The sequence below is a fragment of the Acipenser ruthenus genome, chromosome 35 (assembly GCF_902713425.1).
Source record: "Acipenser ruthenus chromosome 35, fAciRut3.2 maternal haplotype, whole genome shotgun sequence".
In the NCBI taxonomy this organism is placed as follows: domain Eukaryota; kingdom Metazoa; phylum Chordata; class Actinopteri; order Acipenseriformes; family Acipenseridae; genus Acipenser; species Acipenser ruthenus.
The window spans coordinates 5,166,721-5,191,481 of NC_081223.1; the positions used below are offsets into that span (position 1 = coordinate 5,166,721).

At 39.9% G+C, this 24,761-nt stretch overlaps 10 non-coding genes across 10 annotated transcripts; 9 read left to right on the forward strand and 1 right to left on the reverse strand.

Moving 5' to 3' along the window:
• Positions 1-9,306: 9,306 nt before the first annotated feature.
• Positions 9,307-9,378, forward strand: trnae-uuc (transfer RNA glutamic acid (anticodon UUC)). The gene has a single exon. It is a non-coding gene; the product is annotated as a tRNA-Glu (tRNA).
• Positions 9,379-9,808: 430 nt separating this feature from the next.
• trnaw-cca (transfer RNA tryptophan (anticodon CCA)) lies at positions 9,809-9,880 on the forward strand. The gene has a single exon. It is a non-coding gene; the product is annotated as a tRNA-Trp (tRNA).
• A 3,572-nt stretch (positions 9,881-13,452) lies between these two features.
• On the forward strand, positions 13,453-13,524 carry trnae-uuc (transfer RNA glutamic acid (anticodon UUC)). The gene has a single exon. It is a non-coding gene; the product is annotated as a tRNA-Glu (tRNA).
• A 478-nt stretch (positions 13,525-14,002) lies between these two features.
• trnaw-cca (transfer RNA tryptophan (anticodon CCA)) lies at positions 14,003-14,074 on the forward strand. Its single transcript has one exon. It is a non-coding gene; the product is annotated as a tRNA-Trp (tRNA).
• Positions 14,075-15,341: 1,267 nt separating this feature from the next.
• Positions 15,342-15,414, forward strand: trnaf-gaa (transfer RNA phenylalanine (anticodon GAA)). Its single transcript has one exon. It is a non-coding gene; the product is annotated as a tRNA-Phe (tRNA).
• A 624-nt stretch (positions 15,415-16,038) lies between these two features.
• Positions 16,039-16,111, forward strand: trnak-cuu (transfer RNA lysine (anticodon CUU)). The gene has a single exon. It is a non-coding gene; the product is annotated as a tRNA-Lys (tRNA).
• A 2,111-nt stretch (positions 16,112-18,222) lies between these two features.
• On the forward strand, positions 18,223-18,294 carry trnaw-cca (transfer RNA tryptophan (anticodon CCA)). The gene has a single exon. It is a non-coding gene; the product is annotated as a tRNA-Trp (tRNA).
• A 1,491-nt stretch (positions 18,295-19,785) lies between these two features.
• On the forward strand, positions 19,786-19,857 carry trnae-uuc (transfer RNA glutamic acid (anticodon UUC)). The gene has a single exon. It is a non-coding gene; the product is annotated as a tRNA-Glu (tRNA).
• A 2,680-nt stretch (positions 19,858-22,537) lies between these two features.
• On the reverse strand, positions 22,538-22,609 carry trnae-uuc (transfer RNA glutamic acid (anticodon UUC)). The gene has a single exon. It is a non-coding gene; the product is annotated as a tRNA-Glu (tRNA).
• Positions 22,610-24,337: 1,728 nt separating this feature from the next.
• On the forward strand, positions 24,338-24,409 carry trnae-uuc (transfer RNA glutamic acid (anticodon UUC)). Its single transcript has one exon. It is a non-coding gene; the product is annotated as a tRNA-Glu (tRNA).
• Positions 24,410-24,761: the final 352 nt, after the last annotated feature.

Sequence of the window (24,761 nt, forward strand, 5' to 3'; positions counted from 1 at the left end):
CTGCTCCTGGAGAGCCTCTATCCTGCAGGTTTATTGGGTGTCTTTACATCATCAATGGCTAAAGATCTGGCACACTTGTTAACCTTGACTAATTAAGCCAATAATTGGTTCAATGAAGTAACTTTGAGCTCAGTTGATACAAAAACCAGTTGGAGACCCTTGATCTACACCATTCAATGTCAGGGTTTAAATAAACTCAGAAAAACACCTGGTTTCAAGAAATGCTAATTATCACAGGCACTGAAAAGAAGTTCAACTGATACTTTAACCTGGACTCAGGATTTTGTTACAGATTTGGACACAGGGTCAGCTTTTAAGCTTTTAATGTTTAGCACGTTTAGCATCCAGATCTGGATTGAATATAAAATTTACCGGTTAACCCGCCTCTTAACTGGGACTGTCGTGGGACTGCAGCTGCAGCACTATGTAAAGGACCTGTTCACAGAACTGCAGCTCCCGGTTATTTTCATAAATAATGCATGTGTTATTTAAACAGAATAAAACTCGACTACGTCACGCCTTATTGATAGATAAGAGAAGTGGGAACCCAAGGGTGAATTGAAACAAACTAGTTACTTACATCATTTTGGTATTAAATTCAGGTCTGGTTCAACCCCTGATAAACCATTAAATTGGCCTAAATTAACCCCTATTCCAACTTCCCAAACAATTAATTGGTTTAGCAAGATCCATCCTGTGATGTATTTTAGACCCGTTTTAAACTAGCTTTATTTAAAGACTAGTGCCGCAAATTAACCATTTCTTGCTAATTCATCGACACAATAAGGACGTTGTATTTTGTAATATTGAATATCTGTATGAAACCTAAAATACAATTTAATATAGTGTTTAAATTACTATTGTACCTTTTAACAGTTTAGCAGCAATGTCAGGGAAAACGATTGGGAAACTAGATCACGAAACAAAATAATGCATCAGGGATCATTTAGTATTGGGAGATAGCAGTTCATGAGACACTGCTGCACAGGGCATGAGAATGTACCAACGCACACACACGATTATATATTGGATCCATGATGAAATCCTGTTTAAATACAGTTCTCAATAGGTTTTACATATTGTACTGTGACAGAAATATAATGAGATCTGGCTGTAAATCTCCTTCTGACCTGTGAGGGCGCTAAATAGCGAGTACCTCTCATACAGTAATCCTATGAGGTGCTTTAAAATACCTATAGTAAAAGTGCTAAACAAAAGAATAAATTGTAGACATTAAGTCACCCTGTGACACATATATATAATTGAAACAAACTAGTTACTTACATCAAGATATATTAAAGGAAATGAAAGTTTAGGAACCATCTTATTGTGAATAACAACAACGGTAAAGCTCGAGAGAGAGAAGGACTTAGAGAGGAGCTCTCAATAATAAATAGAGACGTGTTACGTGTTTTTGTGTTGTGTTTGTCTGTGTTGTAATTGTTTGTGTTTTTTTTCATCACCAGACAGTTAGAACACATCTCCCGAGCTGTCGCCGAGGGTCAGCACAATCCGGAACACCACTGCACTACCGTCACAAAAAATACTTGTGTTTGCACTAAGCACCAGCACGACTGCACTCACCCAGGACTGGTGACCGTGTGTTCATTTTTGTTCGGGACTGTGCCCTGTTTCGTTATCCCCGTGCTTTACACATTGGGATTAGCCGGTTATTACCGCCGATTTATCCCTGAGTATGCCACAGTGGTTAACCCGTTAGTCGACCTCACCAAAAAGAGTGCTCCAAATTTAATCAAGTAGTCAGCTGATTGTCAGGGTGTGACAGGATGACAGAGGTTGAGACTCAGAGACAGTGTGAAAAGTTCAAAAATAAAACTTTTAATACTCAAAAATGCAAAATAAACCAGCACAAGGGCCAAACAAAAAGGTTTCAAACACTCAGACAATAAAACCAAAACAAAACTTACAAAAATAAGTCTTCCTGGCTGGGCATTGCCTTCACTGGTTTGCAAAAATGAACAAAAACAGCACACACAGAAAAACCACTCTTACTTCCTCTCCTTCTAGAACTCTCTCACTGGGAAGCTGAGGCCTCCTTTTATGCCAGGAGGCTGGTGACTAATTAAATAATTAATTGGTTGATTGCTCCCACCTGACGCAATCAACCTGGGCAGGGAGGATAATTTAACTCCATCCCTGCCAGTATTTCCAAGGGCAGAGCCCTGCTCTGCCACACAGGGGGTGTTTGATACTAATAAGCGTAAACTGTGCCAGGTCCCCACCCTTATCACACCGGATTTCACCAAGATATTCATCTTTCACACCGATGCTTTGGACGTGAGTTTGGGTGCTGTCTTGTCCCAAAAGGTAGATGGAGTAGAACACCCGATACTTTATCTCAGTAAAAAATATGCTACCTCGGGAGTGCAACTACTCCGTAGTCAAAAAGGAGTGTTTGGCCATTAAACGGTCTACTCACTCCTTACGATATTACCTGCTGAGACATTCATTTGACTTTGTCACAGACCACGCCCCACTCAAGTGGTTAAGCACAATGAAGGATAGCAATACCTGGATAACTTGGTGGTATCTGGTATTGCAGCCCTTCATGTACCACATGGTATGTCGTGCGGTGAAAGGCCACCAAAATGCGGATTCTTTTTCCCGGGAGGGAGGATAATGGGAATGATAGATTCAGCCGAGTGTTCCTTCGGTTATTATTATTATTATTTATTTCTTAGCAGACGCCCTTATCCAGGGCAATCGTAAGCAAATACATTTCAAGTGTTACAATACAAGAAATACAATAACTTTTGTTCAAGCAAAGTACAAGTGTGACAAACCACAATTCAATAATACAGCAGATAATAGTGATAGTTACATCAGGATATGATTAAATAGTGATAATTACATCAGGATATGATTAAATACAAAGTACTACAGGTTAAACACTTGCAGATTACAGTATTCTGAAGTACAGGATTAAATGCAGTAAAATAGGGGGCAGATAAGAGCAAAATAAAGCACATTTACATGAAGGGTGATAGTGTCCCAGGATACAAACAGAGGAGTTCTACAGGTGCTGTTTGAAGAGGTGAGTCTTAAGGAGGCGCCGGAATGTGGTCAGGGACTAGGCAGTCCTGACATCTGTAGGAAGGTCATTCCACCACTGCGGAGCAAGGGTGGAGAAGGAGCAGGCTCTGGAGGCAGGGGAGCGTAGCGGAGGTAGAGCTAGTCTTCTAGTGCAGGCGGAGCGGAGAGGTCGAGTGGGGGTGTAGGGAGAGATGAGGGTCTGGAGGTAGCTGGGTGCAGTCTGGTCAAGGCATCTGTAGACTAGTACAAGAGTCTTGAACTGGAGCGAGCGGAGTAGTGGAGTAGCATGGGCGAAGCGAGCAACACCAGGCGGGCAGCAGAGTTCTGGATGAGCTGGAGCGGACGGGTGGCGGACGTAGGGAGGCCAGCCAGGAGTTGCAGTAGTCTAGACGGGAGAGTACCAGGGCCTGGACCAGGAGCTGGGTAGCATAGTTGGTGAGGAAGGGTCGGATTCTACGGATGTTGCTCAGGAAGAATCGGCAAGTGCGTGCCAGAGTGGAGATGTGCTGGGAATAAGAGAGGCAGGGGTCCAGGGTGACTCCAAGGTTCTTAGCTGAGGAAGAGGGAGAGAGTGTTGTAGATTCCAGAGGAACAGAGATAGAGAGATCAGAGGAGCGGAGGAGGAGGGACGGCAGCTCCTCCCCTTCCGGCTCTCGGGACGACGGCTCACCCCTCTCTGGCTCTCGGGACGGCAGCTCCTCCCCTTCTGGCTCTCGGGACGGCAGCTCCTCCCCTTCTGGCTCTCGGGACGGCAGCTCCTCCCCTTCTGGCTCTCGGGACAGCGGCTCCTCCCCTTCTGGCTCTCGGGACAGCTGCTCCTCCCCTTCTGGCTCTCGGGACAGCGGCTCACCCCTCTCTGGCTCTCGGGACAAAGGCTCACCCCTCTCTGGCTCTCGGGACGATGGCTCACCCCTCTCTGGCTCTCGGGACGATGGCTCACCCCTCTCTGGCTCTCGGGACGATGGCTCACCCCTCTCTGGCTCTCGGGACGACAGCTCCACCTTCTTTATTGGAATGATTGGGGCGTCTCCCATATCTACCGCCAGGTAATTAATGACCATCAGGGCCAGCTCTGCGAAGGACGCCGGGTGATGCTGTTCCTCCCACTTTTCCCACCTCCCCCCATCTCGACGCCACAGCGTGTTGACAACTATGGGGAGATCGTGGGAGAGGTCTGCCTCAGGGTGCATCAACCAGTCCCATATTTCCTGGGATGGTGGTGAAGGCGGTGATGTAGGAAGTGGTGGGGTGGTTGCCGAGGACGGGGTTTGCAGCTGCTCCTGGTCCCGATTGTGGGGGCATCCTGCCCAGTTGTGGCCATCCACCTCACAGTACCCACACCAGTCAGCTGGTAGCCCATCTGGACAGGACCTCCACTGATGATCCTCCTTCCCGCACCAGGAGCACCAGGTGAAAAGACTGGCTGGATCCTCCAGCTGGGGTGGCTGTTGTTGCAGCAGCCTACATTTCTTCGGCTGCTGCTGCTTCTCCTGCCTTTGCCGCTGTCTGCTCTTCCCCATTTTCCAAAAAAAAAAACTCACAAAATTCAAGAAAAAAAAAATTACTGCTCTGAGCCTCCAGGTGGCGCTCTCCCGTTTCTGACACCAAATGTGACCGGATGGACCGAGGGTTGAGACTCAGAGACAGTTTTAAAGTTCAAAAATAAAGTTTTTAATAAACAAAAATACTCAAATAAATAGGCACGAGGGCCAAACAAAAAGGTTTTAAACATAAAATACACACAAAGCAAAAAGCAAAACTTACAAAAATAAAGGTTTCCAGGCTGGGCGTTGCCTTCACTGGAACCAAACTTAGAAAGACACAGCACAAAGACTCTTCTGGAACTCTCTTTCTCCTACTCTCCCCCTAGCCAGGGCCTCTCCCCTGGCTTTTATCCCCTGTGGCTGGAGCCCAATTATTCAATAATTACTGATTAGTCAATTAGGGCTCCAGCCACATTCTCACATGTTTTTCTGGCAGGGAGGAATTTTAACCCCCTCCCTGCCAGTCCCAACATTGATCATAAAGACGGGGCAGTACCCCGTCACAGATGGTAAAACTACTAGACAGTTACCATTGCACATTAATGAGCGAGCATAAAAGTTCAATTAGGAGAAAATATATTCATCCACCACTTGCTAGACATTTTGTAGATGCCAAACATTCCGTTTCAGATCTTAAATTCTGTGGCATACAAACATTTTCAAGATCGCAGTGGTGGTAATGTCACGGGTGACGAATGTGTTGATTATTATTTTATTCGGTATTATCACTTATGATTTTTGAATTTTAATTGGATTGGTTTTCCTTTTTTGCACAGTTTGTTTATTCGAATTATTGTTTTATTTTTGAGCATTAGATGCATTTTAATGTGTATTTGTTCACTTAACCATACGTCATCCACTCTCTGGTCCAGACCTCCTCCTAGGGCTCCTGTCCAGACGCCTGTTTGGGCAGCCCTCTCCATAGGGTGCTGCGCTTCAGCTGAAGGCCTCAGGAGCGATCCTGATATCCTGACATAAACCACGAACGCAAAGGTTCTTGTCCGTACCTCTTTTCAAATGTCTTCAATCACCAAGTTCCGCAGTCCTCCCAGAGTGAGTCCACGAAAAAAAATAACAAAACGAAATTGACACTGTCCGTGCACAAAAAAAAACCCAACCACTCGCTGTCTAATCTCGTCCTCTTTATTTTCGTTTACTTCCCTCGGCTTCTCCCTCTTTCCTATTCCGGTATCTCCTAGTTCCATGCTCCCAGTCTCTTAGTTCCTCACTCTTTTTATACCTCAAAGTCCACCGTGGGTGTCTTCAAAGTGTGGGATCGGCAGCCTAAACAAACAAAAATGGTCAGCGGAACATCCTTCAAAGAAGTTCTTGAAAAAGGTGAGTAGATAAAATGTTACTGATATAACTTTCTATAATTCCAAATAATCTTTTATAATCTTTCTGTATGGTTGCAATGGGTGGACGGGTGGTGTAATTAACTACATTCCACTTATATTTTACAGTCTCTTATAGAAATTTTAAGGCAGTGTTGGGATGATTCATTATTCTGTAGTTGAATTGGCTGATGGCATAAAATGGAGCACGGATCTAACAACAGCTGAAAAGATTCAAAATAGAATGAAAAAGTCAAATAGGTTGAATGGCTGTCTGTTGTTCTTGCCATTTCTTATTTTGTTATGTATAAATCTAAATGATCAATTATTGATAACCTTTTTAGGTTCACAAAAACTTGGCCTTCCAAAAAAGGGGCATATACTGGTCCTGGAAACTGACGGAACTGAGTTTGAGGATGACGAAATCTTATTGGAGATGCAATCAGAAACTTTAATAATACTGATGGAAGGAGAGAGCTGGATCCCACAGATACCCACAGAAAAACAAGTGAACGTAACATCAATTGAGCAGAAGTCTGATTCCGAAAAAATAAATGAAATCATATCCCTTGACTCCGCAGCGTACATGGAATCTTTTGCAAATCGGAGTAAGTACCTGTTTATGTTTATTTTTTTCTTGTTGCTCATCAGTTTAATTTTGTTGCACATTATTAAGATTGCACTCTTTATCAATGAATATCAGCCTCAGACTTATTTTTGTTTTGTATTATTATTTGTTATTATACTCTACAGGATGTTCAACATTGGATGATAGAACCCCTCTGCCTCCATTTTCTGACCTGGTGCATAGAAGTCTTCTGGCTGGCAATTCAAGAGGGATATGGCATGAAATGGTTGTTGAAGTATCTAATTATGACCTGGCTAATTATCCCAGCCTAAGTGACAATTCTGAATACAAGGCCATTTGAAAAAAGCTGTACAGCAAATACCCATGCATTAAGCATGAAGGGAATGAACCGTGGGTAAGATGGAATTCAAGTATGCAAAACAATACATTGGGAATTGAAGCTTGCCATTTCTTTCTGAAACTTGATGTATTTATTCACAATTATTGTTTTCACCTCTTGTTCTTTTGTAGTCCTTATTTTCTAAGTGCCTCAGTCAGAAGATGAGGCACATGAGGTGGTCTTTAAAAAGGAAAAGCCTGCCCATTGACTCCAGTTCGGCACCAATTATGGCAAAGAAAGCCCAGGTACCTACCATACAGAGGCCTGAAGAATGGCCCGATGAAGAATACGACCGCCATGTCGAAGAATTAAGAAAATAATTTCACTAAAGCCTAATGACAATCACATAGACATTCTTCTTAAAGAAACCTTTGGTAATCGTCGATTGTGGCTGACCACTCTTCCAGCTGGAAGAATTAAACCAGTTGTTGAAGTTTTGAATGGGGAAAATTTGTAAGTATTTATTTATTTACTCATGTTATTGTAAAGTTATAGAGGGCATACTACAATTCACCTGCTTACAGTTAACTGCATTATTATTTTCCTTCTACAGTCTCATCAAACAGTCAATATTACTGATCACTAAAATAAAATTAAAATTGTGGTTGTGAATGTTGGATTAAAGGTTGCGATTTGCTTTAATCCAATCCAAGTACAGTTATTATGATGATGATATACAGAAACTCATTTTGTGACATTTATTTTACTTTATTTTTTATTCATTTTAAGTAAATATTTATTTTTAATGTAATGTCAACCATTTTCTAAAACTGTTATCTGACAGCATAGGTCCTGGGTTTATAAATTCAAGTTCACCATTCCTGCATTGGAGGTATTTTTTTATTTTTATTTTTTTTTCATCTTCATACTTGTGCATGTGTTTTTCTATTAGGTAATGGGTGAATTTGCAATGGTCCTTGGAAGTACATGATTTGAAACATTGTGCAAAAGGGCTGAACAGGTTAGGACGGTCTCTGAGTTACTGACTGGATCCAAGAAAGAGGTGAGGAGATAAACGATCACAAAACACATTGTATTCTTGTGAATGACTTGTGGCTTTGCCAGCTGGAAATGCACAAAGGTAACAAACAAAAAGAACAACAACCCTCCTCCCTCTCCCCCTTCACACCCCGCCACTGTACAAAGCAATTACTTATACAAAGGTCATTACCCCCGCCCCATTTTTCTTTTCAGGGAGATCGCAGAATGATACCTGTAATTCAGCTCACGGAAGAAAAAACTACATTTGATAAAGGAAAGGGGAAAAAGTCAGTTTCGGTCACCACTGTATATGAGGTAATTATACTAAATAACATTAATCAAAATGTTTGGGAGTGGGGGGGGCATCCATTGACTCGGCTTCAAACAAGATGTCCTCTTACTGTCATTCAAGCAAAGTACAATAAAAAATGTTATATTTTATATATTTATATTATTTTGTCATCATTTCATTATGTTATATTTTTCAGGATATATCTACAAGTGAACTTGACAAGTACCTGAAAACCACCCAAGAACCACCGCATCTTGTTCTTTGTGTTGCAAAGAACACCCTCCAGGAAGCTGTAATAGTAGGGATACTGTTGCGATATTTTGCCAAGCAAAAACTGTATTAGATGCTGTGCTTGTTCTCCTGGGAATGTACTATGCCTTCCACCTGCAGTACCCCAAAGTTTATTCGCAGGTGCTTGGATTCCTGCAGCAATATATATTGGGAGACCCATTTACTGGATGCAAATCCCATCAATACAGATTTTTTGCAAAAGGGTTCAACGATTAAATTAATGTATTACAACAGTAACATTCTTACATAATTGTAAATATCTGTAAATAAATTAAATAATTATTTGTTAAATCTGAATTTGATCTAGTAAGGTAGTACGTTTTTATTGTGTATTTAAATAATTTCAGGGAGTGGACATATACAGTATTCTATTTGATTTTTTAGATGTTTTAAATACAATCATATATATGTATATAGGTGTAACAGATTTTATTCTTCAAATTGTAAATATTTATTACAATTCAAATACTTGTTACTATTGCAATAGATTTTTTGTTTAAAAAAGTTTTTGGCTTAACTTTGAAATATGCAATAAATAAAAGTAAGTTGTTTAATTTGTGTCTTTTTGTATTGAAAAAATAAGTAAGCATCTACGTGTTTAGATCTTAAACATCTGTAGATTTGTAAACGTGTTCAGGTGTTTAAAAAGTGTTAGAGCGAATAAACATGTTCACGTGTTTATTACTTAAACACCTTAACGCGATTATATTCTAAACATGTTTATAAAGTAAACGCCTTGACGCGTTTAAAAAGTGTTACAGATAAGTGTTTATGAATGTTCCACTTACACATGGTTTTAGAGTGTAGCTACTGGTGCATGTAAATGAGTTTGATAATCACCTTCCCATATGGTCTAGCGGTTAGGATTCCTGGTTTTCACCCAGGCGGCCCGGGTTCGACTCCCGGTATGGGAACGTCTTTGTTTTTGTCATTTTGTTATAGAACTGTGGTCATGTGTAATGTGTTTTCATTATGATAATAAAGCTACAGTTATAAAATAAAAAAGTATTTAAAAAAACCTACAGTTACTTGAGGTATATATATATATATATATATATATAATTTACAGAATGGTACAAATGTATTTGACTCTATTCACATTCCCATCGCAGTTTGTTTTTAGATTATATTAGTCCCTGGTCAAGACAAAGTCTCTCAGGGGTTGGCCTATCATTAGATTGCCGATGTAAGGTCTCTGGTTCCATCGTATAAGCAAAATAGTTTATTCACAATTAAATACATACATTTTTATTTATGTTTCTGTTGGTAAATTAACACATTATCGCATGCGTTCATGTCACGCTGTGCACTCTAACATTGCATCACAAGCAAACAGTACACCAGGACTTCGTGGCGCAACGGTAGCGCGTCTGACTCCAGATCAGAAGGTTGCGTGTTCAAATCACGTCGATGTCAAAACTGTCTTTATATCTATTCCACTCTATATCATTTTTTAGCGTGTTTGAATTTGAAATCCGGACATTTATTTATACAATTTAGCCCACACAACATATTCAGTTTCAATCAAGTTCCAGTCTCTCTGCCATTATCTTGCGCTGCTGTGTTTGGTCCGGTAAAAAGGGCGTGACCAGAGCGGTATGGGCAATCCCGTTAGGTAGCTTGCATGTCAATCTCTCCTTCTTTTCTATTTATATACCCAGCACTGCTTCCGCCCTTCATCTGTGTTTGTTTCTATTCTTTTCATCATTCAGCTTTTCTATTTATCTGCAGGAGCTCCATCGTTAGTCTTTTCTGCTCCATCCAGTCTCCAGCGCAGCTTCAGCGCCGTTCAAAGCGCAGCGTCATTCTCAGCTTGCTCTGCGTTCTAATCAGAAAGACTGTTCCGACGTCACCGCTGCACTGCAACTCTTTCACACCGGCGCCTCACAGACCATGGTTACCACGGCAACGCCTCATCTCGTGAACAGTGGGAACAATAGTATTGTGGTTTACTACATATTATCCCACCCATCGTTGGTGTTCAAACAAAGCAGAGTGTTACATTGGGAAAGGGTCGTACCTGTCAGTAAGTATTTTAAATTCATTTGGGAAGGTTTAAGATTGTGAAGAAGTTTAAATATGCTGCGTATTTGCGCATTGGGAACTTTGCATAATGACGTTTTTATTAATGCCACTTTCTTACGGACAGTAGTCAGGGTGATGATACAAGACCAGAGCCAATAAACCTGTTATTTGCTTGTCCTTTCACTACCATATTCTATCGTGCTTGCTCAGAATACGCGTGAATCCTGAAAACTTCTTGTTAATATTTAAACAAAGCCAGCAGTCACTTTATTGATCACCCTGTGGATTGGAATACAGATGATTGTGTTAAAGATGTTAATAGACTGTCAATGTACACGTTTTAGAGCTAAGTGTTTGTTGAGGCAGTTCAAGCGCTGCACTTTCAGGCAGCCAGTTCCAGTGTTTGCCTTTTGGACTTACTCTGGAAGGAATACAAAAAAAAAAAAAAAACATTTGTTGAGAACCGCATTTGGGAGAAAACTTAACAGTTTCGAAACACATTTGTAAAGGCATTGGATTCTATTATGGTGTTGCCGAGCTGTTGAACGTTTCTCATTACAGGTTTACTGGATTGCCAAAAAGAATGCTATCTCAAAACATCAGTCTTGTCAAGCCGAAATATTCAGTTGGGAGAGCGTTAGACTGAAGATCTAAAGGTCCCTGGTTCGATCCTGGGTTTCGGCAAACAGCAAGGCGATATTTGTTTTGTATTATTTTGAACTAAAAAAAGAGAGCACATTTATTCTTCAGCGTAATTGGATGAAATAACAGCGTATCAGAGTGCCAATATCTAATGTGATTAAAAAATGCAAAAAGCATCGTCCCTGGGTGGGCTTGAACCACCAACCTATCGGTTAACAGCCGAACGCGCTAACCGATTGCGCCTCAGAGACCAACCTATTAAGCTGCCAAAGCATACGGCAGTGATTAGCAAGGCGAGATGCTGCAGAACGTGATCGAGGGAGCAGAACTCAGCAGAACCTGAGATCACATCTAAGATGAAAGCAAGACGGGGCAGGAAAGTCTATGTAATCAATTATGGCAGCACAGCATGTGTCTTTTTTGTTAGATAACACCCTGGGAGACAACAGAGCAGTGTGTGTAAATAGCTACAATGGAAACCATATACTTACGACTTAATTTTGATACAGAACTGTGGTCATGTGTAATCTGTTTTCATTATGATAATAAAGCTACAGTTCAGTGGATTATATTTGGAATCTTTGGTTCTGTCATTCACTATTTTCTCAAATAAGATGGCAAATTAATAGCTCAGTTGGTTACAGTGAAAGAAACGAGCACCAGTCAGCCCGGCTAGCTCAGTCAGTAGAGGATGAGACTCTTAATCTCAGGGTCGTGGGTTCGAGCCCCACGTTGGGCGTCCGTTTTAAATACAAATTGAAGATGTTTCTTCGAGACAACGGAGCAATGTCTGATTCTGTTCACATTGTATACAGTATTGCAACAAAATTACTTATTGAATAGAGGCGTGGGTTCAAATCCCACTTCTAACAGTTCAATTTTACTTATTTTTAAAAAGAATAAATTTCTTTATTTTACTATTAAAGATTGTTTTAAGAAAATCAACAGCTGATGCCAAACTCTTGTCAGCACTCAATACCATTTTAATTTCCATTTTAAATCCGACTAAAATAGTGTTCCTAACGCAAATTGCATTTTTGTTGTAAACAGACTACTTGTTAACGTCACTGAAAAATATTTTGTGTCCAAACATGTTATTTAACTTGATTGTTTTAATATTCCAAATAACATATTACTTTGAAAAACATAATATATTTTTTTAATACAGTCCTATTTGAGTATTTAAAATATGGTTACATTCAAATGCCAGCAACGGTGTGTTAATTTAACGAAGCGCCTAACGCCCCTCGGAACGTTCGCATTTTTAAATTCTAACGGTCTCTGCTCAGCTGAGTGGAATGTTCACGAGCCGGTTGCCTAGCAGTGTCTCCCCCTCCTTCTCTGCCCCGCCCTCTCGCCCTCTCTCGTTGCTCCAGCTAGGAGTTCAAATTTAGCTACGTTATATTAGCGCAACTCTTTACTAACTTTTACAAATTAGCTTATTAGGGGCTTCGTGTTTTTGAGCTGGTTCAGGTGCAGTCCGGACAGACTGACTGGAGCATCATTACAGTATACCGCACTGCGCTCGGCTTTGTGTGGCGGCTGATACACAAAATAATGAACGACTATTAAATAAATCACATCTATTGCTTTTTAATGCTAAATATGTATCTGGTATTCTAAGTATTATCTACAATTAATAATTCAGCTCTATTCATATTCTGAATGTAATACAGTATTAAAACTATCAAACTGACTGGAAACATGGAACACATTAATTGCGATCGATTCGATACCAATAGGATTACATAAGAGCTGTTGTGTATAGACAATGTCATAAACGCCGAAATGAACACGGACGGTCTTTATTAAGGGCTGACTCGTTTATATGTTCGAGACACCTACCAGCCCTATTGCTGCCTTCCACCATGCACGCTACAATATGTATATAGGTGTAACAGATTTTATTCTTCAAATTGTAAATATTTATTACAATTCAAATACTTGTTACTATTGCAATAGATTTTTTTGTTTAAACGATTTTTTGGCTTATCTTTGAAATATGCAATAAATAAAAGTAAGTTGTTTAATTTGTGTATTTTTGTATTGTAAAAATAAGAAAGCATTTTACGTGTTTAGATCTTAAACACCTGTAGATTTGTAAACGTGTTCAGGTGTTTAAAAAGTGTTAGAGTGAATAAACATGTTCACGTGTTTATTACTTAAACACCTTAACGTGTTTATATTCTAAACATGTTTATAAAGTAAACGCCTTGATGCGTTTAAAAAGTGTTACAGATAAGTGTTTATAAATGTTCCAAACTTACACATGGTTTTAGAGTGTAGCTACTGGTGTATGTAAATGAGTTTGATAATCACCTTCCCATATGGTCTAGTGGTTCGGATTCCTGGTTTTCACCCAGGCGGCCCGGGTTCGACTCCCGGTATGGGAACGTCTTTGTTTTTGTCATTTTGTTACAGAACTGTGGTCATGTGTAATGTGTTTTCATTATGATAATAAAGCTACAGTTATAAAATAAAAAAGTATTTAAAAAAACCTACAGTTACTTGAGGTATATATATATATATATATATATATATATATATATATATATATATATATATATATATATATATATATATATAAAATTTACAGAATGGTACAAATGTATTTGACTCTATTCACATTCCCATCGCAGTTTGTTTTTAGATTATATTAGTCCCTGGTCAAGACAAAGTCTCTCAGGGGTTGGCCTATCATTAGATTGCCGATGTAAGGTCTCTGGTCCCATCGTATAAGCAAGATAGTTTATTCACAAATAAATACATACACTTTTATTTATGTTTCTGTTGGTAAATTAACACATTATCACATGCGTTCATGTCACGCTGTGCACTCTAACATTGCATCACAAGCAAACAGTACACCAGGACTTCGTGGCGCAACGGTAGCGTGTCTGACTCCAGATCAGAAGGTTGCGTGTTCAAATCACGTCGATGTCAAAACCGTCTTTATATCTATTCCACTCTATATCATTTTTTAGCGTGTTTGAATTTGAAATCCGGACATTTATTTATACAATTTAGCCCACACAACATATTGATTATATAGCGACAAACAAATTACTTCCTGGGGGGGCAGTTCAGTTTCAATCAAGTTCCAGTCTCTCTGCCATTATCTTGCGCTGCTGTGTTTGGTCCGGTAAAAAGGGCGTGACCAGAGCGGTATGGGCAATCCCGTTAGGTAGCTTGCATGTCAATCTCTCCTTCTTTTCTATTTATATACCCAGCACTGCTTCCGCCCTTCGTCTGTGTTTGTTTCTATTCTTTTCATCATTCAGCTTTTCTATTTATCTGCAGGAGCTCCAACGTTAGTCTTTTCTGCTCCATCCAGTCTCCAGCGCAGCTTCAGCGCCGTTCAAAGCGCAGCGTCATTCTCAGCTTGCTCTGCGTTTTCATCAGAAAGACTGTTCCGACGTCACCGCTGCACTGCAACTCTTTCACACCGGCGCCTCACAGACCATGGTTACCACGGCAACGCCTCATCTCGTGAACAGTGGGAACAATAGTATTGTGGTTTACTACATAATATCCCACCCATCGTTGGTGTTCAAACAAAGCAGAGTGTTACATTGGGAAAGGGTCGTACCTGTCAGTAAGTATTTTAAATTCATTTGGGAAGGTTTAAGATTGTGAAGAAGTTTAAATATGCTGTGTATTTGCGCATTGGGAACTTTGCATAATGACGTTTTTATTAATGCCACTTTCTTACGGACAGTAGTCAGGGTGATGATACAAGACCAGAGCAAATAAACCTGTTATTTGCTTGTCCTTTCACTACCATATTCTATCGTGCTTGCTCAGAATACGCGTGAATCCTGAAAACTTCTTGTTAATATTTAAACAAAGCCATCAGTCACTTTATTGATCACCCTGTGGATTGGAATACAGATGATTGTGTTAAAGATGTTAATAGACTCTCAATGTACACGTTTTAGAGCTAAGCGTTTGTTGAGGCAGTTCAAGCGCTGCACTTTCAGGCAGCCAGTTCCAGTGTTTGCCTTTTGGACTTACTCTGGAAGAAATACAAAAAAAAAAAAAAAAAAAACATTTGTTGAGAACCGCATTTGGGAGAAAACTTAACAGTTTCGAAACACATTTGTAAAAGCATCGGATTCTATTATGGTGTTGCCGAGCTGTTGAACGTTTCTCATTACAGGTTTACTGGATTGCCAAAAAGAATGCTATCTCAAAACATCAGTCTTGTCAAGCCGTAATAGCTCAGTTGGGAGAGCGTTAGACTGAAGATTTAAAGGTCCCTGGTTCGATCCCGGGTTTCGGCAAACAGCAAGGCGATATTTGTTTTGTATTATTTTGAACTAAAAAAAGAGAGCACATTTATTCTTCAGCGTAATTGGATGAAATAACAGCGTATCAGAGTGCCATTTTCTAATGTGATTAAGAAATGCAAAAAACATCGTCCCTGGGTGGGCTTGAACCACCAACCTTTCGGTTAACAGCCGAACGCGCTAACCGATTGCGCCTCAGAGACCAACCTATTAAGCTGCCAAAGCATACGGGAGTGATGAGCAAGGCGAGATGCTGCAGAACGTGATCGAGGGAGCAGAACTCAGCAGAACCTGAGATCACATCTAAGATGAAAGCAAGACGGGGCAGGAAAGTCTATGTAATCAATTATGGCAGCACAGCATGTGTCTTTTTTGTTAGATAACACCCTGGGAGACAACAGAGCAGTGTGTGTAAATAGCTACAATGGAAACCATATACTTACGACTTAATTTTGATACAGAACTGTGGTCATGTGTAATCTGTTTTCATTATGATAATAAAGCTACAGTTCAGTGGATTATATTTGGAATCTTTGGTTCTGTCATTCACTATTTTCTCAAATAAGATGACAAATTAATAGCTCAGTTGGTTACAGTGAAAGAAACGATCACCAGTCAGCCCGGCTAGCTCAGTCGGTAGAGCATGAGACTCTTAATCTCAGGGTCGTGGGTTCGAGCCCCACGTTGGGCGTCCTTTTTAAATACAAATTGAAGATGGTTCTTCGAGACAACGGAGCAATGTCTGATTCTGTTCACATTGTATACAGTATTGCAACAAAATTACTTATTGAATAGAACTTCTAACAGCTCAATTTTACTTATTTTTAAAAAGAATAAATTTCTTTATTTTACTATTAAAGATTGTTTTAAGCTTATTAGGGGCTTTGTGTTTTTAAGATGGTTCAGGTGCAGTCCGGGCAGACTGACTGGAGCATCATTACAGTATACGGCACTGCGCTCAGCTTTGTGTGGCGGCTGATACACAAAATAATGAACGACTATTTAAATAAATCACATGTATTGCTTTTTTAATGCTAAATATGTATCTGGTATTCTAAGTATTATCTACAATTAATAATTCAGCTCCATTCATATTCAGAATGTAATACAGTATTAAAACTATCAAACTGACTGGAAACATGGAACACATTAATTGCGATCGATTCGATACCAATAGGATTACATAAGAGCTGTTGTGTATAGACAATGTCATAAACGCCGAAATGAACACGGACGGTCTTTATTAAGGCTGACTCGTTTAGATGTTCGAGAGATCTAGGTGTACTGGACAAATCTACTGGATTTTTTTCCAAATCGTAAGTGTACCGCCTGTGATAATACATTTAAAACTAAGAAAATGCACAAGCCATACAACGAAAAAAAAGAGTACAGTATCTTACAAGTGATTGTGCTTCAGCTCATGTCATTAATGTGATTTCTTGTCCTAGCCATTTGCAATATGATGGTTAAACTACTAGACAGTTACAATTGCGCATTAATGAGCGAGCATAAAAGTTCAATTAGGAGAAAACATATTCATCCACCACTAGCTAGACATTTTGTAGATGCCAAACATTCCGTTTCTGATCTTAAATTCTGTGGCATACAAACATTTTCAAGATCGCAGTGGTGTTAATGTCACGGGTGACGAATGTGTTGATTATTATTTTATTCAGTATTATCACTTATGATTTTTGAATTTTAATTGGATTGGTTTTCCTTTTTTTGCACAGTTTGTTTATTTGAATTATTGTTTTATTTTTGAGCATTAGATGCATTTTAATGTGTATTTGTTCACTTAACTATCCGTCATCCACTCTCTGGTCCAGACCTCCTCTTAGGGCTCCTGTCCAGACGCCTGTTTGGGCAGCCCTCTCCATAGGGTGCTGCGCTTCAGCTGAAGTCCTCAGGAGAGATCCTGATATCCTGAAATAAACCACGAACGCAAAGGTTCTTGTCAGTACCTCTTTTCAAATGTCTTCAATCACCAAATTCCGCAGTCCTCCCAGAGTGAGTCTACGAGAAAAAATAACAAAACGAAACTGACACTGTCCGTGCACAAAATAACCCCAACCACTCGCTGTCTAATCTCGTCCTCTTTATTTTCGTTTACTTCCCTCAGCTTCTCTCTCTTTCCTATTCCTGTATCTCCTAGTTCCATGCTCCCAGTCTCTTAGTTCCTCACCCTTTTTATACCTCAAAGCCCTTCTAATTCCAGGTGTGTACAGGTACCTGCAATTGTTTGGGGCGGGACCTGATGTCCGTGTGCACAGTGCTTCTGATAAACAAAACAAAAAAAAAAATACTTTAATTACGAACTCCGTTTTACCCGTGCACCAAACAAAACAGACAAATAATAATCAACACAGCAAAAACACAGTGCAAAGCAAACAGAAAATTATGAAAATTATGAAAAGAAAAAAAAACGATTTAAATAAAATGTTCACACACGATCTAAATAAAACATTCACACAATACTAATTAATACGTGCAGAAAATAAATAAATAAACACAGGCATATGATTCCCAGCCAATACAACTGTGTTTATGCCCACGTTTCAAATAATGAAATTTCTAAAAGCAAATCGTATTGTTTTATGTTTTCTTTACTTTTAAAGCTGAGAATGAAACACACTTCCGACAACTTCATAGCCCTGCTGGCTACGAACAAGTATTGAGTCGGCTGTTTCCCATGACCCTGGTGATACCGCGTGTTTTCCTAGTATCAGAGTCGGCATTACCATGTGTTTGGCATGCTTGCTGTACACTCTAGCATTGCATAACAAGCTGCCATTTCACCTGGACTTCGTGGCGCAACGGTGGCGCGTCTGACTCCAGATCAGAAGGTTGCGTGTTCAAATCACGTCGAGGTCAAAGCCGCCTTTTTTTTATTCCGCACTATTTCATTTTTTAACGTGTTTGAATTTGACTGTTTCCGGACATTTATTTATACAATTTAGCCTATACAACATATTGATTGTATATGTTGACCATTGAGAACAGTATAAACGATCTATTACTAGACGTAGCTTACAGGAGAAATGCCCTGGTTTAACATGCTGGGATGATCGACTTCGGCATTCTCCAACTGCTGTTTACATTTTCTAACACGTTATGAGGACGAATACAAAGTTTGACACTTTCCTTGTAAGTGGGGGTAAGCACAAGTTATTTTCAGATGTAATGTCTTTATTTAAGCTCAATCTAGTCCTGCGTAGTGCAAATCACATTACTGTTTAAAGTGTTCTTATATTGTTTTAACATTAGCAGTGATCCATTTGAAATTTGCTTCATGATTTAAACAACGGAACTTATTGTCAGCTCGGTGCTGAGAAGAAAACACTCCCACTCCTCCTGGTGGATACCGAGACCAATCCCTTCAAAACAGTTTCACTCTAGAAATGATCCTTGCAAATATAGTCTTATCTTTTATTGGCAGACCGTCGCCCCCACCTGGCAAGCTCTTCTTCATATGATACAATGACTGGGCAACAACGAGGTGTTCCATTAACAATACAAACTAACTTGAGACAGCCAAGCCGTTAAAGCATACCTTAAGTTTGTCATGTGAAACAAAAGCAAGTTTTGGCATTTTTGCATTGCCTGCCTCGTCAAACAAGCTCGAGCCATAGTACACAGTGCTGCTGCATCGGGACACAGAGGTGGATTTTAAAACAACTAAATCAACGAGCTGAGACTACTTTTTGAAGAAATTGAAAACATGCCTCTTGTCGAAATATTTGCTATTTAATTAAAAAAAATGTTTTGAATTTGCAAATGGCAGACTACATTGCCTTGCCCCCCCCCACAAAAAAATAGGACAATCTGAATTGCTCATATCAAGCTGCGATGTAGCGTATGAGAATCGCTAGCAGAATTTGAGAGGAATTAGCTCAAATGGTAGAGCGCTTGCTTAGCATGCGAGAAGTAGCGGGATCGATGCCCGCATTCTCCAAATAGTTTTAACGTATCTGCGTATTTAGTCCCAACGCATTATGAAGATAAATACAAAGTGTGACAATTCTTTGTAACAGAGACGCCCGCCCTACATGTGTATTTTAAAGCACATTCTCCTAATTTGTAATGTTCCCAAGACTGAAAAACTGCAGTGCACCGTCCATCGTATGTCTTCCGAGAAGCACAAAGGGAGATTGATTATTTATTTATTTATTTATTTATTTATTGATTTATTTATTTATTTATTAGCAATTAAAGAGTTTGTGTTAATTGAGAATACAAATAAATGGCTTGAAGTTTGCTTTCATTTGTAACGTGTTTATAATGAAATATTGGTTCTTGTGTTTTTACCAATCATTGTACTGTATACTAGCTACTGTTGCATGTCCATGATTTTGTTCCTCAGCTTCCCATATGGTCTAGCGGTTAGGATTCCTGGTTTTCACCCAGGCGGCCCGGGTTCGACTCTCGGTATGGGAACGTTCTTGTTATTGTCATTTTGTTACAGAACTGTGGTCATGTGTAATGTGTCTTCAATATGATAATAAAGCTACAGTTACTCGATATATATATATACAGAATGATGCAAATGTATTTGACTCTATTCACATTCCCATCGCGTGGAACAATCGCAGTTTGTTTTTAAATTATATTAATCCCTGGTCAAGACAAAGTCTCTCTGGGGTGGGACGATCATTAGATTGCGGATGTAAGGTCTCCGGTCGCATCATAGAAGCAAGATAGTTTATTCACAAATAAATACCTACACATTTATTTATGTTTCTTTTGTTGGTAAATTAACACATTATTGCATTCTGTCATGTCACGCTGTGCTCTCTAGGATTGCATAACAAGCATGCACTACGCCAGGACTTCGTGGCGCAACGGTAGCGCGTCTGCCTCCAGATCAGAAGGTTGCATGTTCAAATCACTTCGACGTCAAAGCCATCTTTATTTCTATTCCACTATATTTCATTTTTTAACGTGTTTGGATTTGAATGTCTCCGGACATTTATTTATACAATTTAGCCTACACAACATATTGATTATAAAGAGACAAACAAATTACTTCCTGGGGGGGGGGGGGCAGTTCAGTTTCAATCAAGTTCCAGTCTCTCTGCCATTATCTTGCGCTGCTGTGTTTGGTCAGGTAAAAAGGGCGTGACCAGAGCGGTATGGGCAATCCCGTTAGGTAGCTTGCATGTCAATCTCTCCTTCTTTTCAATTTATACACCCAGCACTGCTTCCGCCCTTCGTCTGTGTTTGTTTTTGGTTTGTGTTTGTTTTTTTGTTGTTCGCTCCTTTCACTGCAGATAATTTCTCTGCTCAGCGCTGGTAGACAGTATCAGCTATTTTCCTACCTGCTCAGGTGATTCTTTTCATCATTCAGCTTTTGTATTTTTCAGCAGGAGCTCCATCGTTAGTCTTTTCTGCTCCCTCCAGTCTCCAGCGCAGCTACAGCGCCGTTCAAAGCGCAGCGTCATTCTCAGCTTGCTCTGCGTTTTCATCAGAAAGACTGTTCCGAGGTCACCGCTGCACTGCAACTCTTTCACAAAGGCGCCTCACAGACCATGGTTACCATGGCAGCGCCTCACAGACCATGGTTACCATGGCAACGCATCATCGAGTGACTACTGGGAGTGGTAAGTTGCCATGGCGACCAGGCAGCTTTAACAGGCAATGCGAGCCTGTGCCTCACTACTGCAATCTTCTGGCTCCTGCTGCTGCGCTTTTGCAACATGAGAGCTTCAACTCGCCGAATTATGACATCTAAATAATGCAGGCTCCTCTTCTAGACCTACGTTAACTTACTTATATCATCACTAACTGTTCTAAAGCAAACGTTTTATCCATAGACAAGGATTTTAATCGCAATAACCAAATATATGCTACCCTGCTTCACTGAAGCCAATAGTTTCAATTCCAATCGCAACCTCGAGATGGCAGCATAACACCACAAACTACATAATTTAAACTGATTTGCTATCGCTGCGAATCTCGCACACTCCAAACCTTCTATCAATTCCTGCAGTTCGTTGTCTTTCCGAGGGATTCTTAGTCCCGTCCTGCCTCAACCTCTTTTGCTTCATATATTAACTTGATTATTTCAAATCAAAACCCCTCCATTCGAGGATCTGGTCATGAAGCCATGCTTATCAGCTTTCTGAGATGTTAAGAATCCACTGTCACATTAATTTTCCAGCTTCCTTGCATCAGGCCATTCCTGCAACCTTCTTGCTCCCGGATTTGCACTTCCTCATTTGCCCCCAACTTCAACAAGGCACTTAATACAACTTTCAAAGTCCATTTCATTCAATTTGAGCTTCCAGGCACATACGGAAACTATGTCCTACGATTATCAACATTTCAATCAAGAGTCCTCCAGCACCGCAATAGACAATACACTCTTAGACTGCTCCTGATCAAATCAATAGGTTTTGCAGCAGCCTCCGAGCAACGCATTCTCATCCTCTCAGGTTCTGCAGAGGCCTCAGATCTACGCATTCTTCATCTCTGCCCAAAGGCAGACCCATCTCCGACATCATCTTAAAAGCCTTAACTCTCAAATACCAATTTCCACTACATTCAGCAGCTCTCTGCTCTCTACAGCAGGCCACTGCACACTACTGACAGCATTCCATCGTTTCTCTGTTTCCGTCTGTCCTAAACGGAGGGGGTTCTCTGTTTTTGTCTCTCCTAAACGGACCCGAGACACATTTCCTAAGCTCTCCCCGCTGCCCAGCTGACAGCTTAGCTGCCTGAGGATGCCGCACTGAGTTGCGAAGGATCTGTCCTTTTGTCCTGTTGGTCCCCTTCCTGTCTCTTGTTCCACTAAATGCCCAGCAGCCAGAGGATGCTGCTTGACCCGTCGGGAGCGAGTGTCAGATTGTTGTATGTTATGTGTTTAAACTTTGCTCTTTCTCTCTCACTTTTACATCACCCCTCTCAAGCCCTCGTAGGCAACCAGTGAAATGTGAGGTGATGTGAATAGAGACAAATACATTGCATCATTCTGTGTATATATATATATATATATATATATATATATATATATATATATATATATATATATAATTTCAAGTAACTGTAGGTTTATCATCATAATGATTTCCATTACACATGACCACAGTTCTGTAACAAAATGACAATAACAAAGACGTTCCCATACCGGGAGTCGAACCCGGGCCACCTGGGTGAAAACCAGGAATCCTAACCGCTAGACCATATGGGAAGCTGATTAACAAACTCCTGGACATGCAACAGTAGCTAGTATTCAGTACAATGATGGTAAAAAACCACTAATTCATTACAAACACGTTACAAATTAAAGCAAACTTCAAGCCATTTATATTTATTCTCAATTAACACAAACTCTTCAATTGCTAAAAAATATAAAAAATCTCCCTTTGTGCTTCTCGGAAGGCATACGATGGAGGGCGCACTGCAGTTATTCAGTCTGCAGGAATATTACAAATTAGCAGACTGCTTTAAAATACACATGTAGGGCGGGCAACTCTGTTACAAAGAATTGTCACACTGTATGTATTTCCATAATGCGTTGGGACTAAATACGCAGATATATTAAAACTATTTGGAGAATGCGGGCATCGATCCCGCTACTTCTCGCATGCGAAGCGAGCGCTCTACCATTTGAGCTAATTCCCCTCGAATTATGCCAGTGATTCTCATAGGATACATCGCAGCTTGATATGAGCAATTCAGATTGTCAGATTTTTGGCAATGTAGTCTGCCATTTGCAAATTCAAAAAATAAATGGATTAACTAAATAGCAAATATTTCGACTAGAGGTATGTTTTCAATTTCTTCAGAAAGTAGTCTTAGCTCATTGATTCAGTCGCTTTAAAATCCACCTCTGTGTCCCGATGCAGCAGCACTGTGTGCTGTGGCTCGAGCTTGTTTGACGAGGCAGAAATTAAAATGGTATTGAGTGCTGATAAGAGTTTGGTATCAGCTGTTGATTTCCTTGAAAATCTTTTATAATAAAATGAACACATTTATTCATTTTAAAAATAAGTAAAAGTCAACTGTCAGAAGTGAGATTTGAACCCACGCCTCCATTTGGAAACCAACACACACAATTCTTTACAAAGTCCGTGCTTGTGCTAGAGTGCTGCAGCAAGTTAGTTTTTGAGGTTTGACAGGTTGGTCTCTGTGGTGCAATCGGTTAGCGCGTTCGGCTGTTAATTGAATGGTTGGTGGTTCAAGCCCACCCAGGGACGATGCTTTTTGCATTTCTTAATCACATTAGAAAATGGCACTCTGATACGTTGTTATTTCTTCCAATTACACTGAAGAAAAAAATGTGCTCTGTTTTTTAGTTCAAAATAATACAAAACACATTTTTGCTGTTTGCCGAAACCTGGGATCAAACCAGGGACCTTTAGATTTTCAGTCTAACGCTCCCCCCCACAAAAAAAAAAAAAAGACAATCTGAATTGCTCATATCAAGCTGCGATGAAGCCTATGGTAATCGCTGGCATAATTCAAGGGGAATTAGCTCAAATGGTAGAGCGCTCGCTTAGCATGCGAGAAGTAGCGGGATCGATGCCCGCATTCTCCAAATAGTTTTAACGTATCTGCGTATTTAGTCCCAACGCATTATGGAGATAAATACAAAGTGTGAGACGCCCGCCCTACATGTGTATTTTAAAGCACAGTCTCCTAATTTGTAATATTCCCCAGACTGAAAAACTGCAGTGCGCCCTCCATCGTATGTCTTCCGAGAAGCACAAAGGGAGATTATTTATTTATTTATTTATTTATTTATTTATTTATTAGCAATTAAAGAGTTTGTGTTAATTGAGAATAAAAATAAATGGCTTTAAGTTTGCTTTCATTTGTAACGTGTTTATAATGAAATATCGGTTCTTGTTTTTACCAATCATTGTACTGTATACTACTAGCTACTGTTGCATGTCCATGATTTTGTTCCTTAGCTTCCCATATGGTCTAGCGGTTAGGATTCCTGGTTTTCACCCAGGCGGCCCGGGTTCGATTCCCGGTATGGGAACGTTCTTGTTATTGTCATTTTGTTACAGAACTGTGGTCATGTGTAATGTGTCTTCAATATGATAATAAAGCTACAGTTACTCGAAATATATATATTATATATATATACAGAATGATGCAAATGTATTTGACTCTATTCACATTCCCATCGCGTGGAACCATCGCAGTTTGTTTTTAAATTATATTAATCCCTGGTCAAGACAAAGTCTCTCTGGGGTGGGACGATCATTATTATTATTATTATTATTATTATTATTTATTACTTAGCAGACACCCTTATCCAGGGCGACTTACAATCGTAAGCAAAAACATTTCAAGCGTTACAATACAAGTAATACAATAAGAGCAAGAAA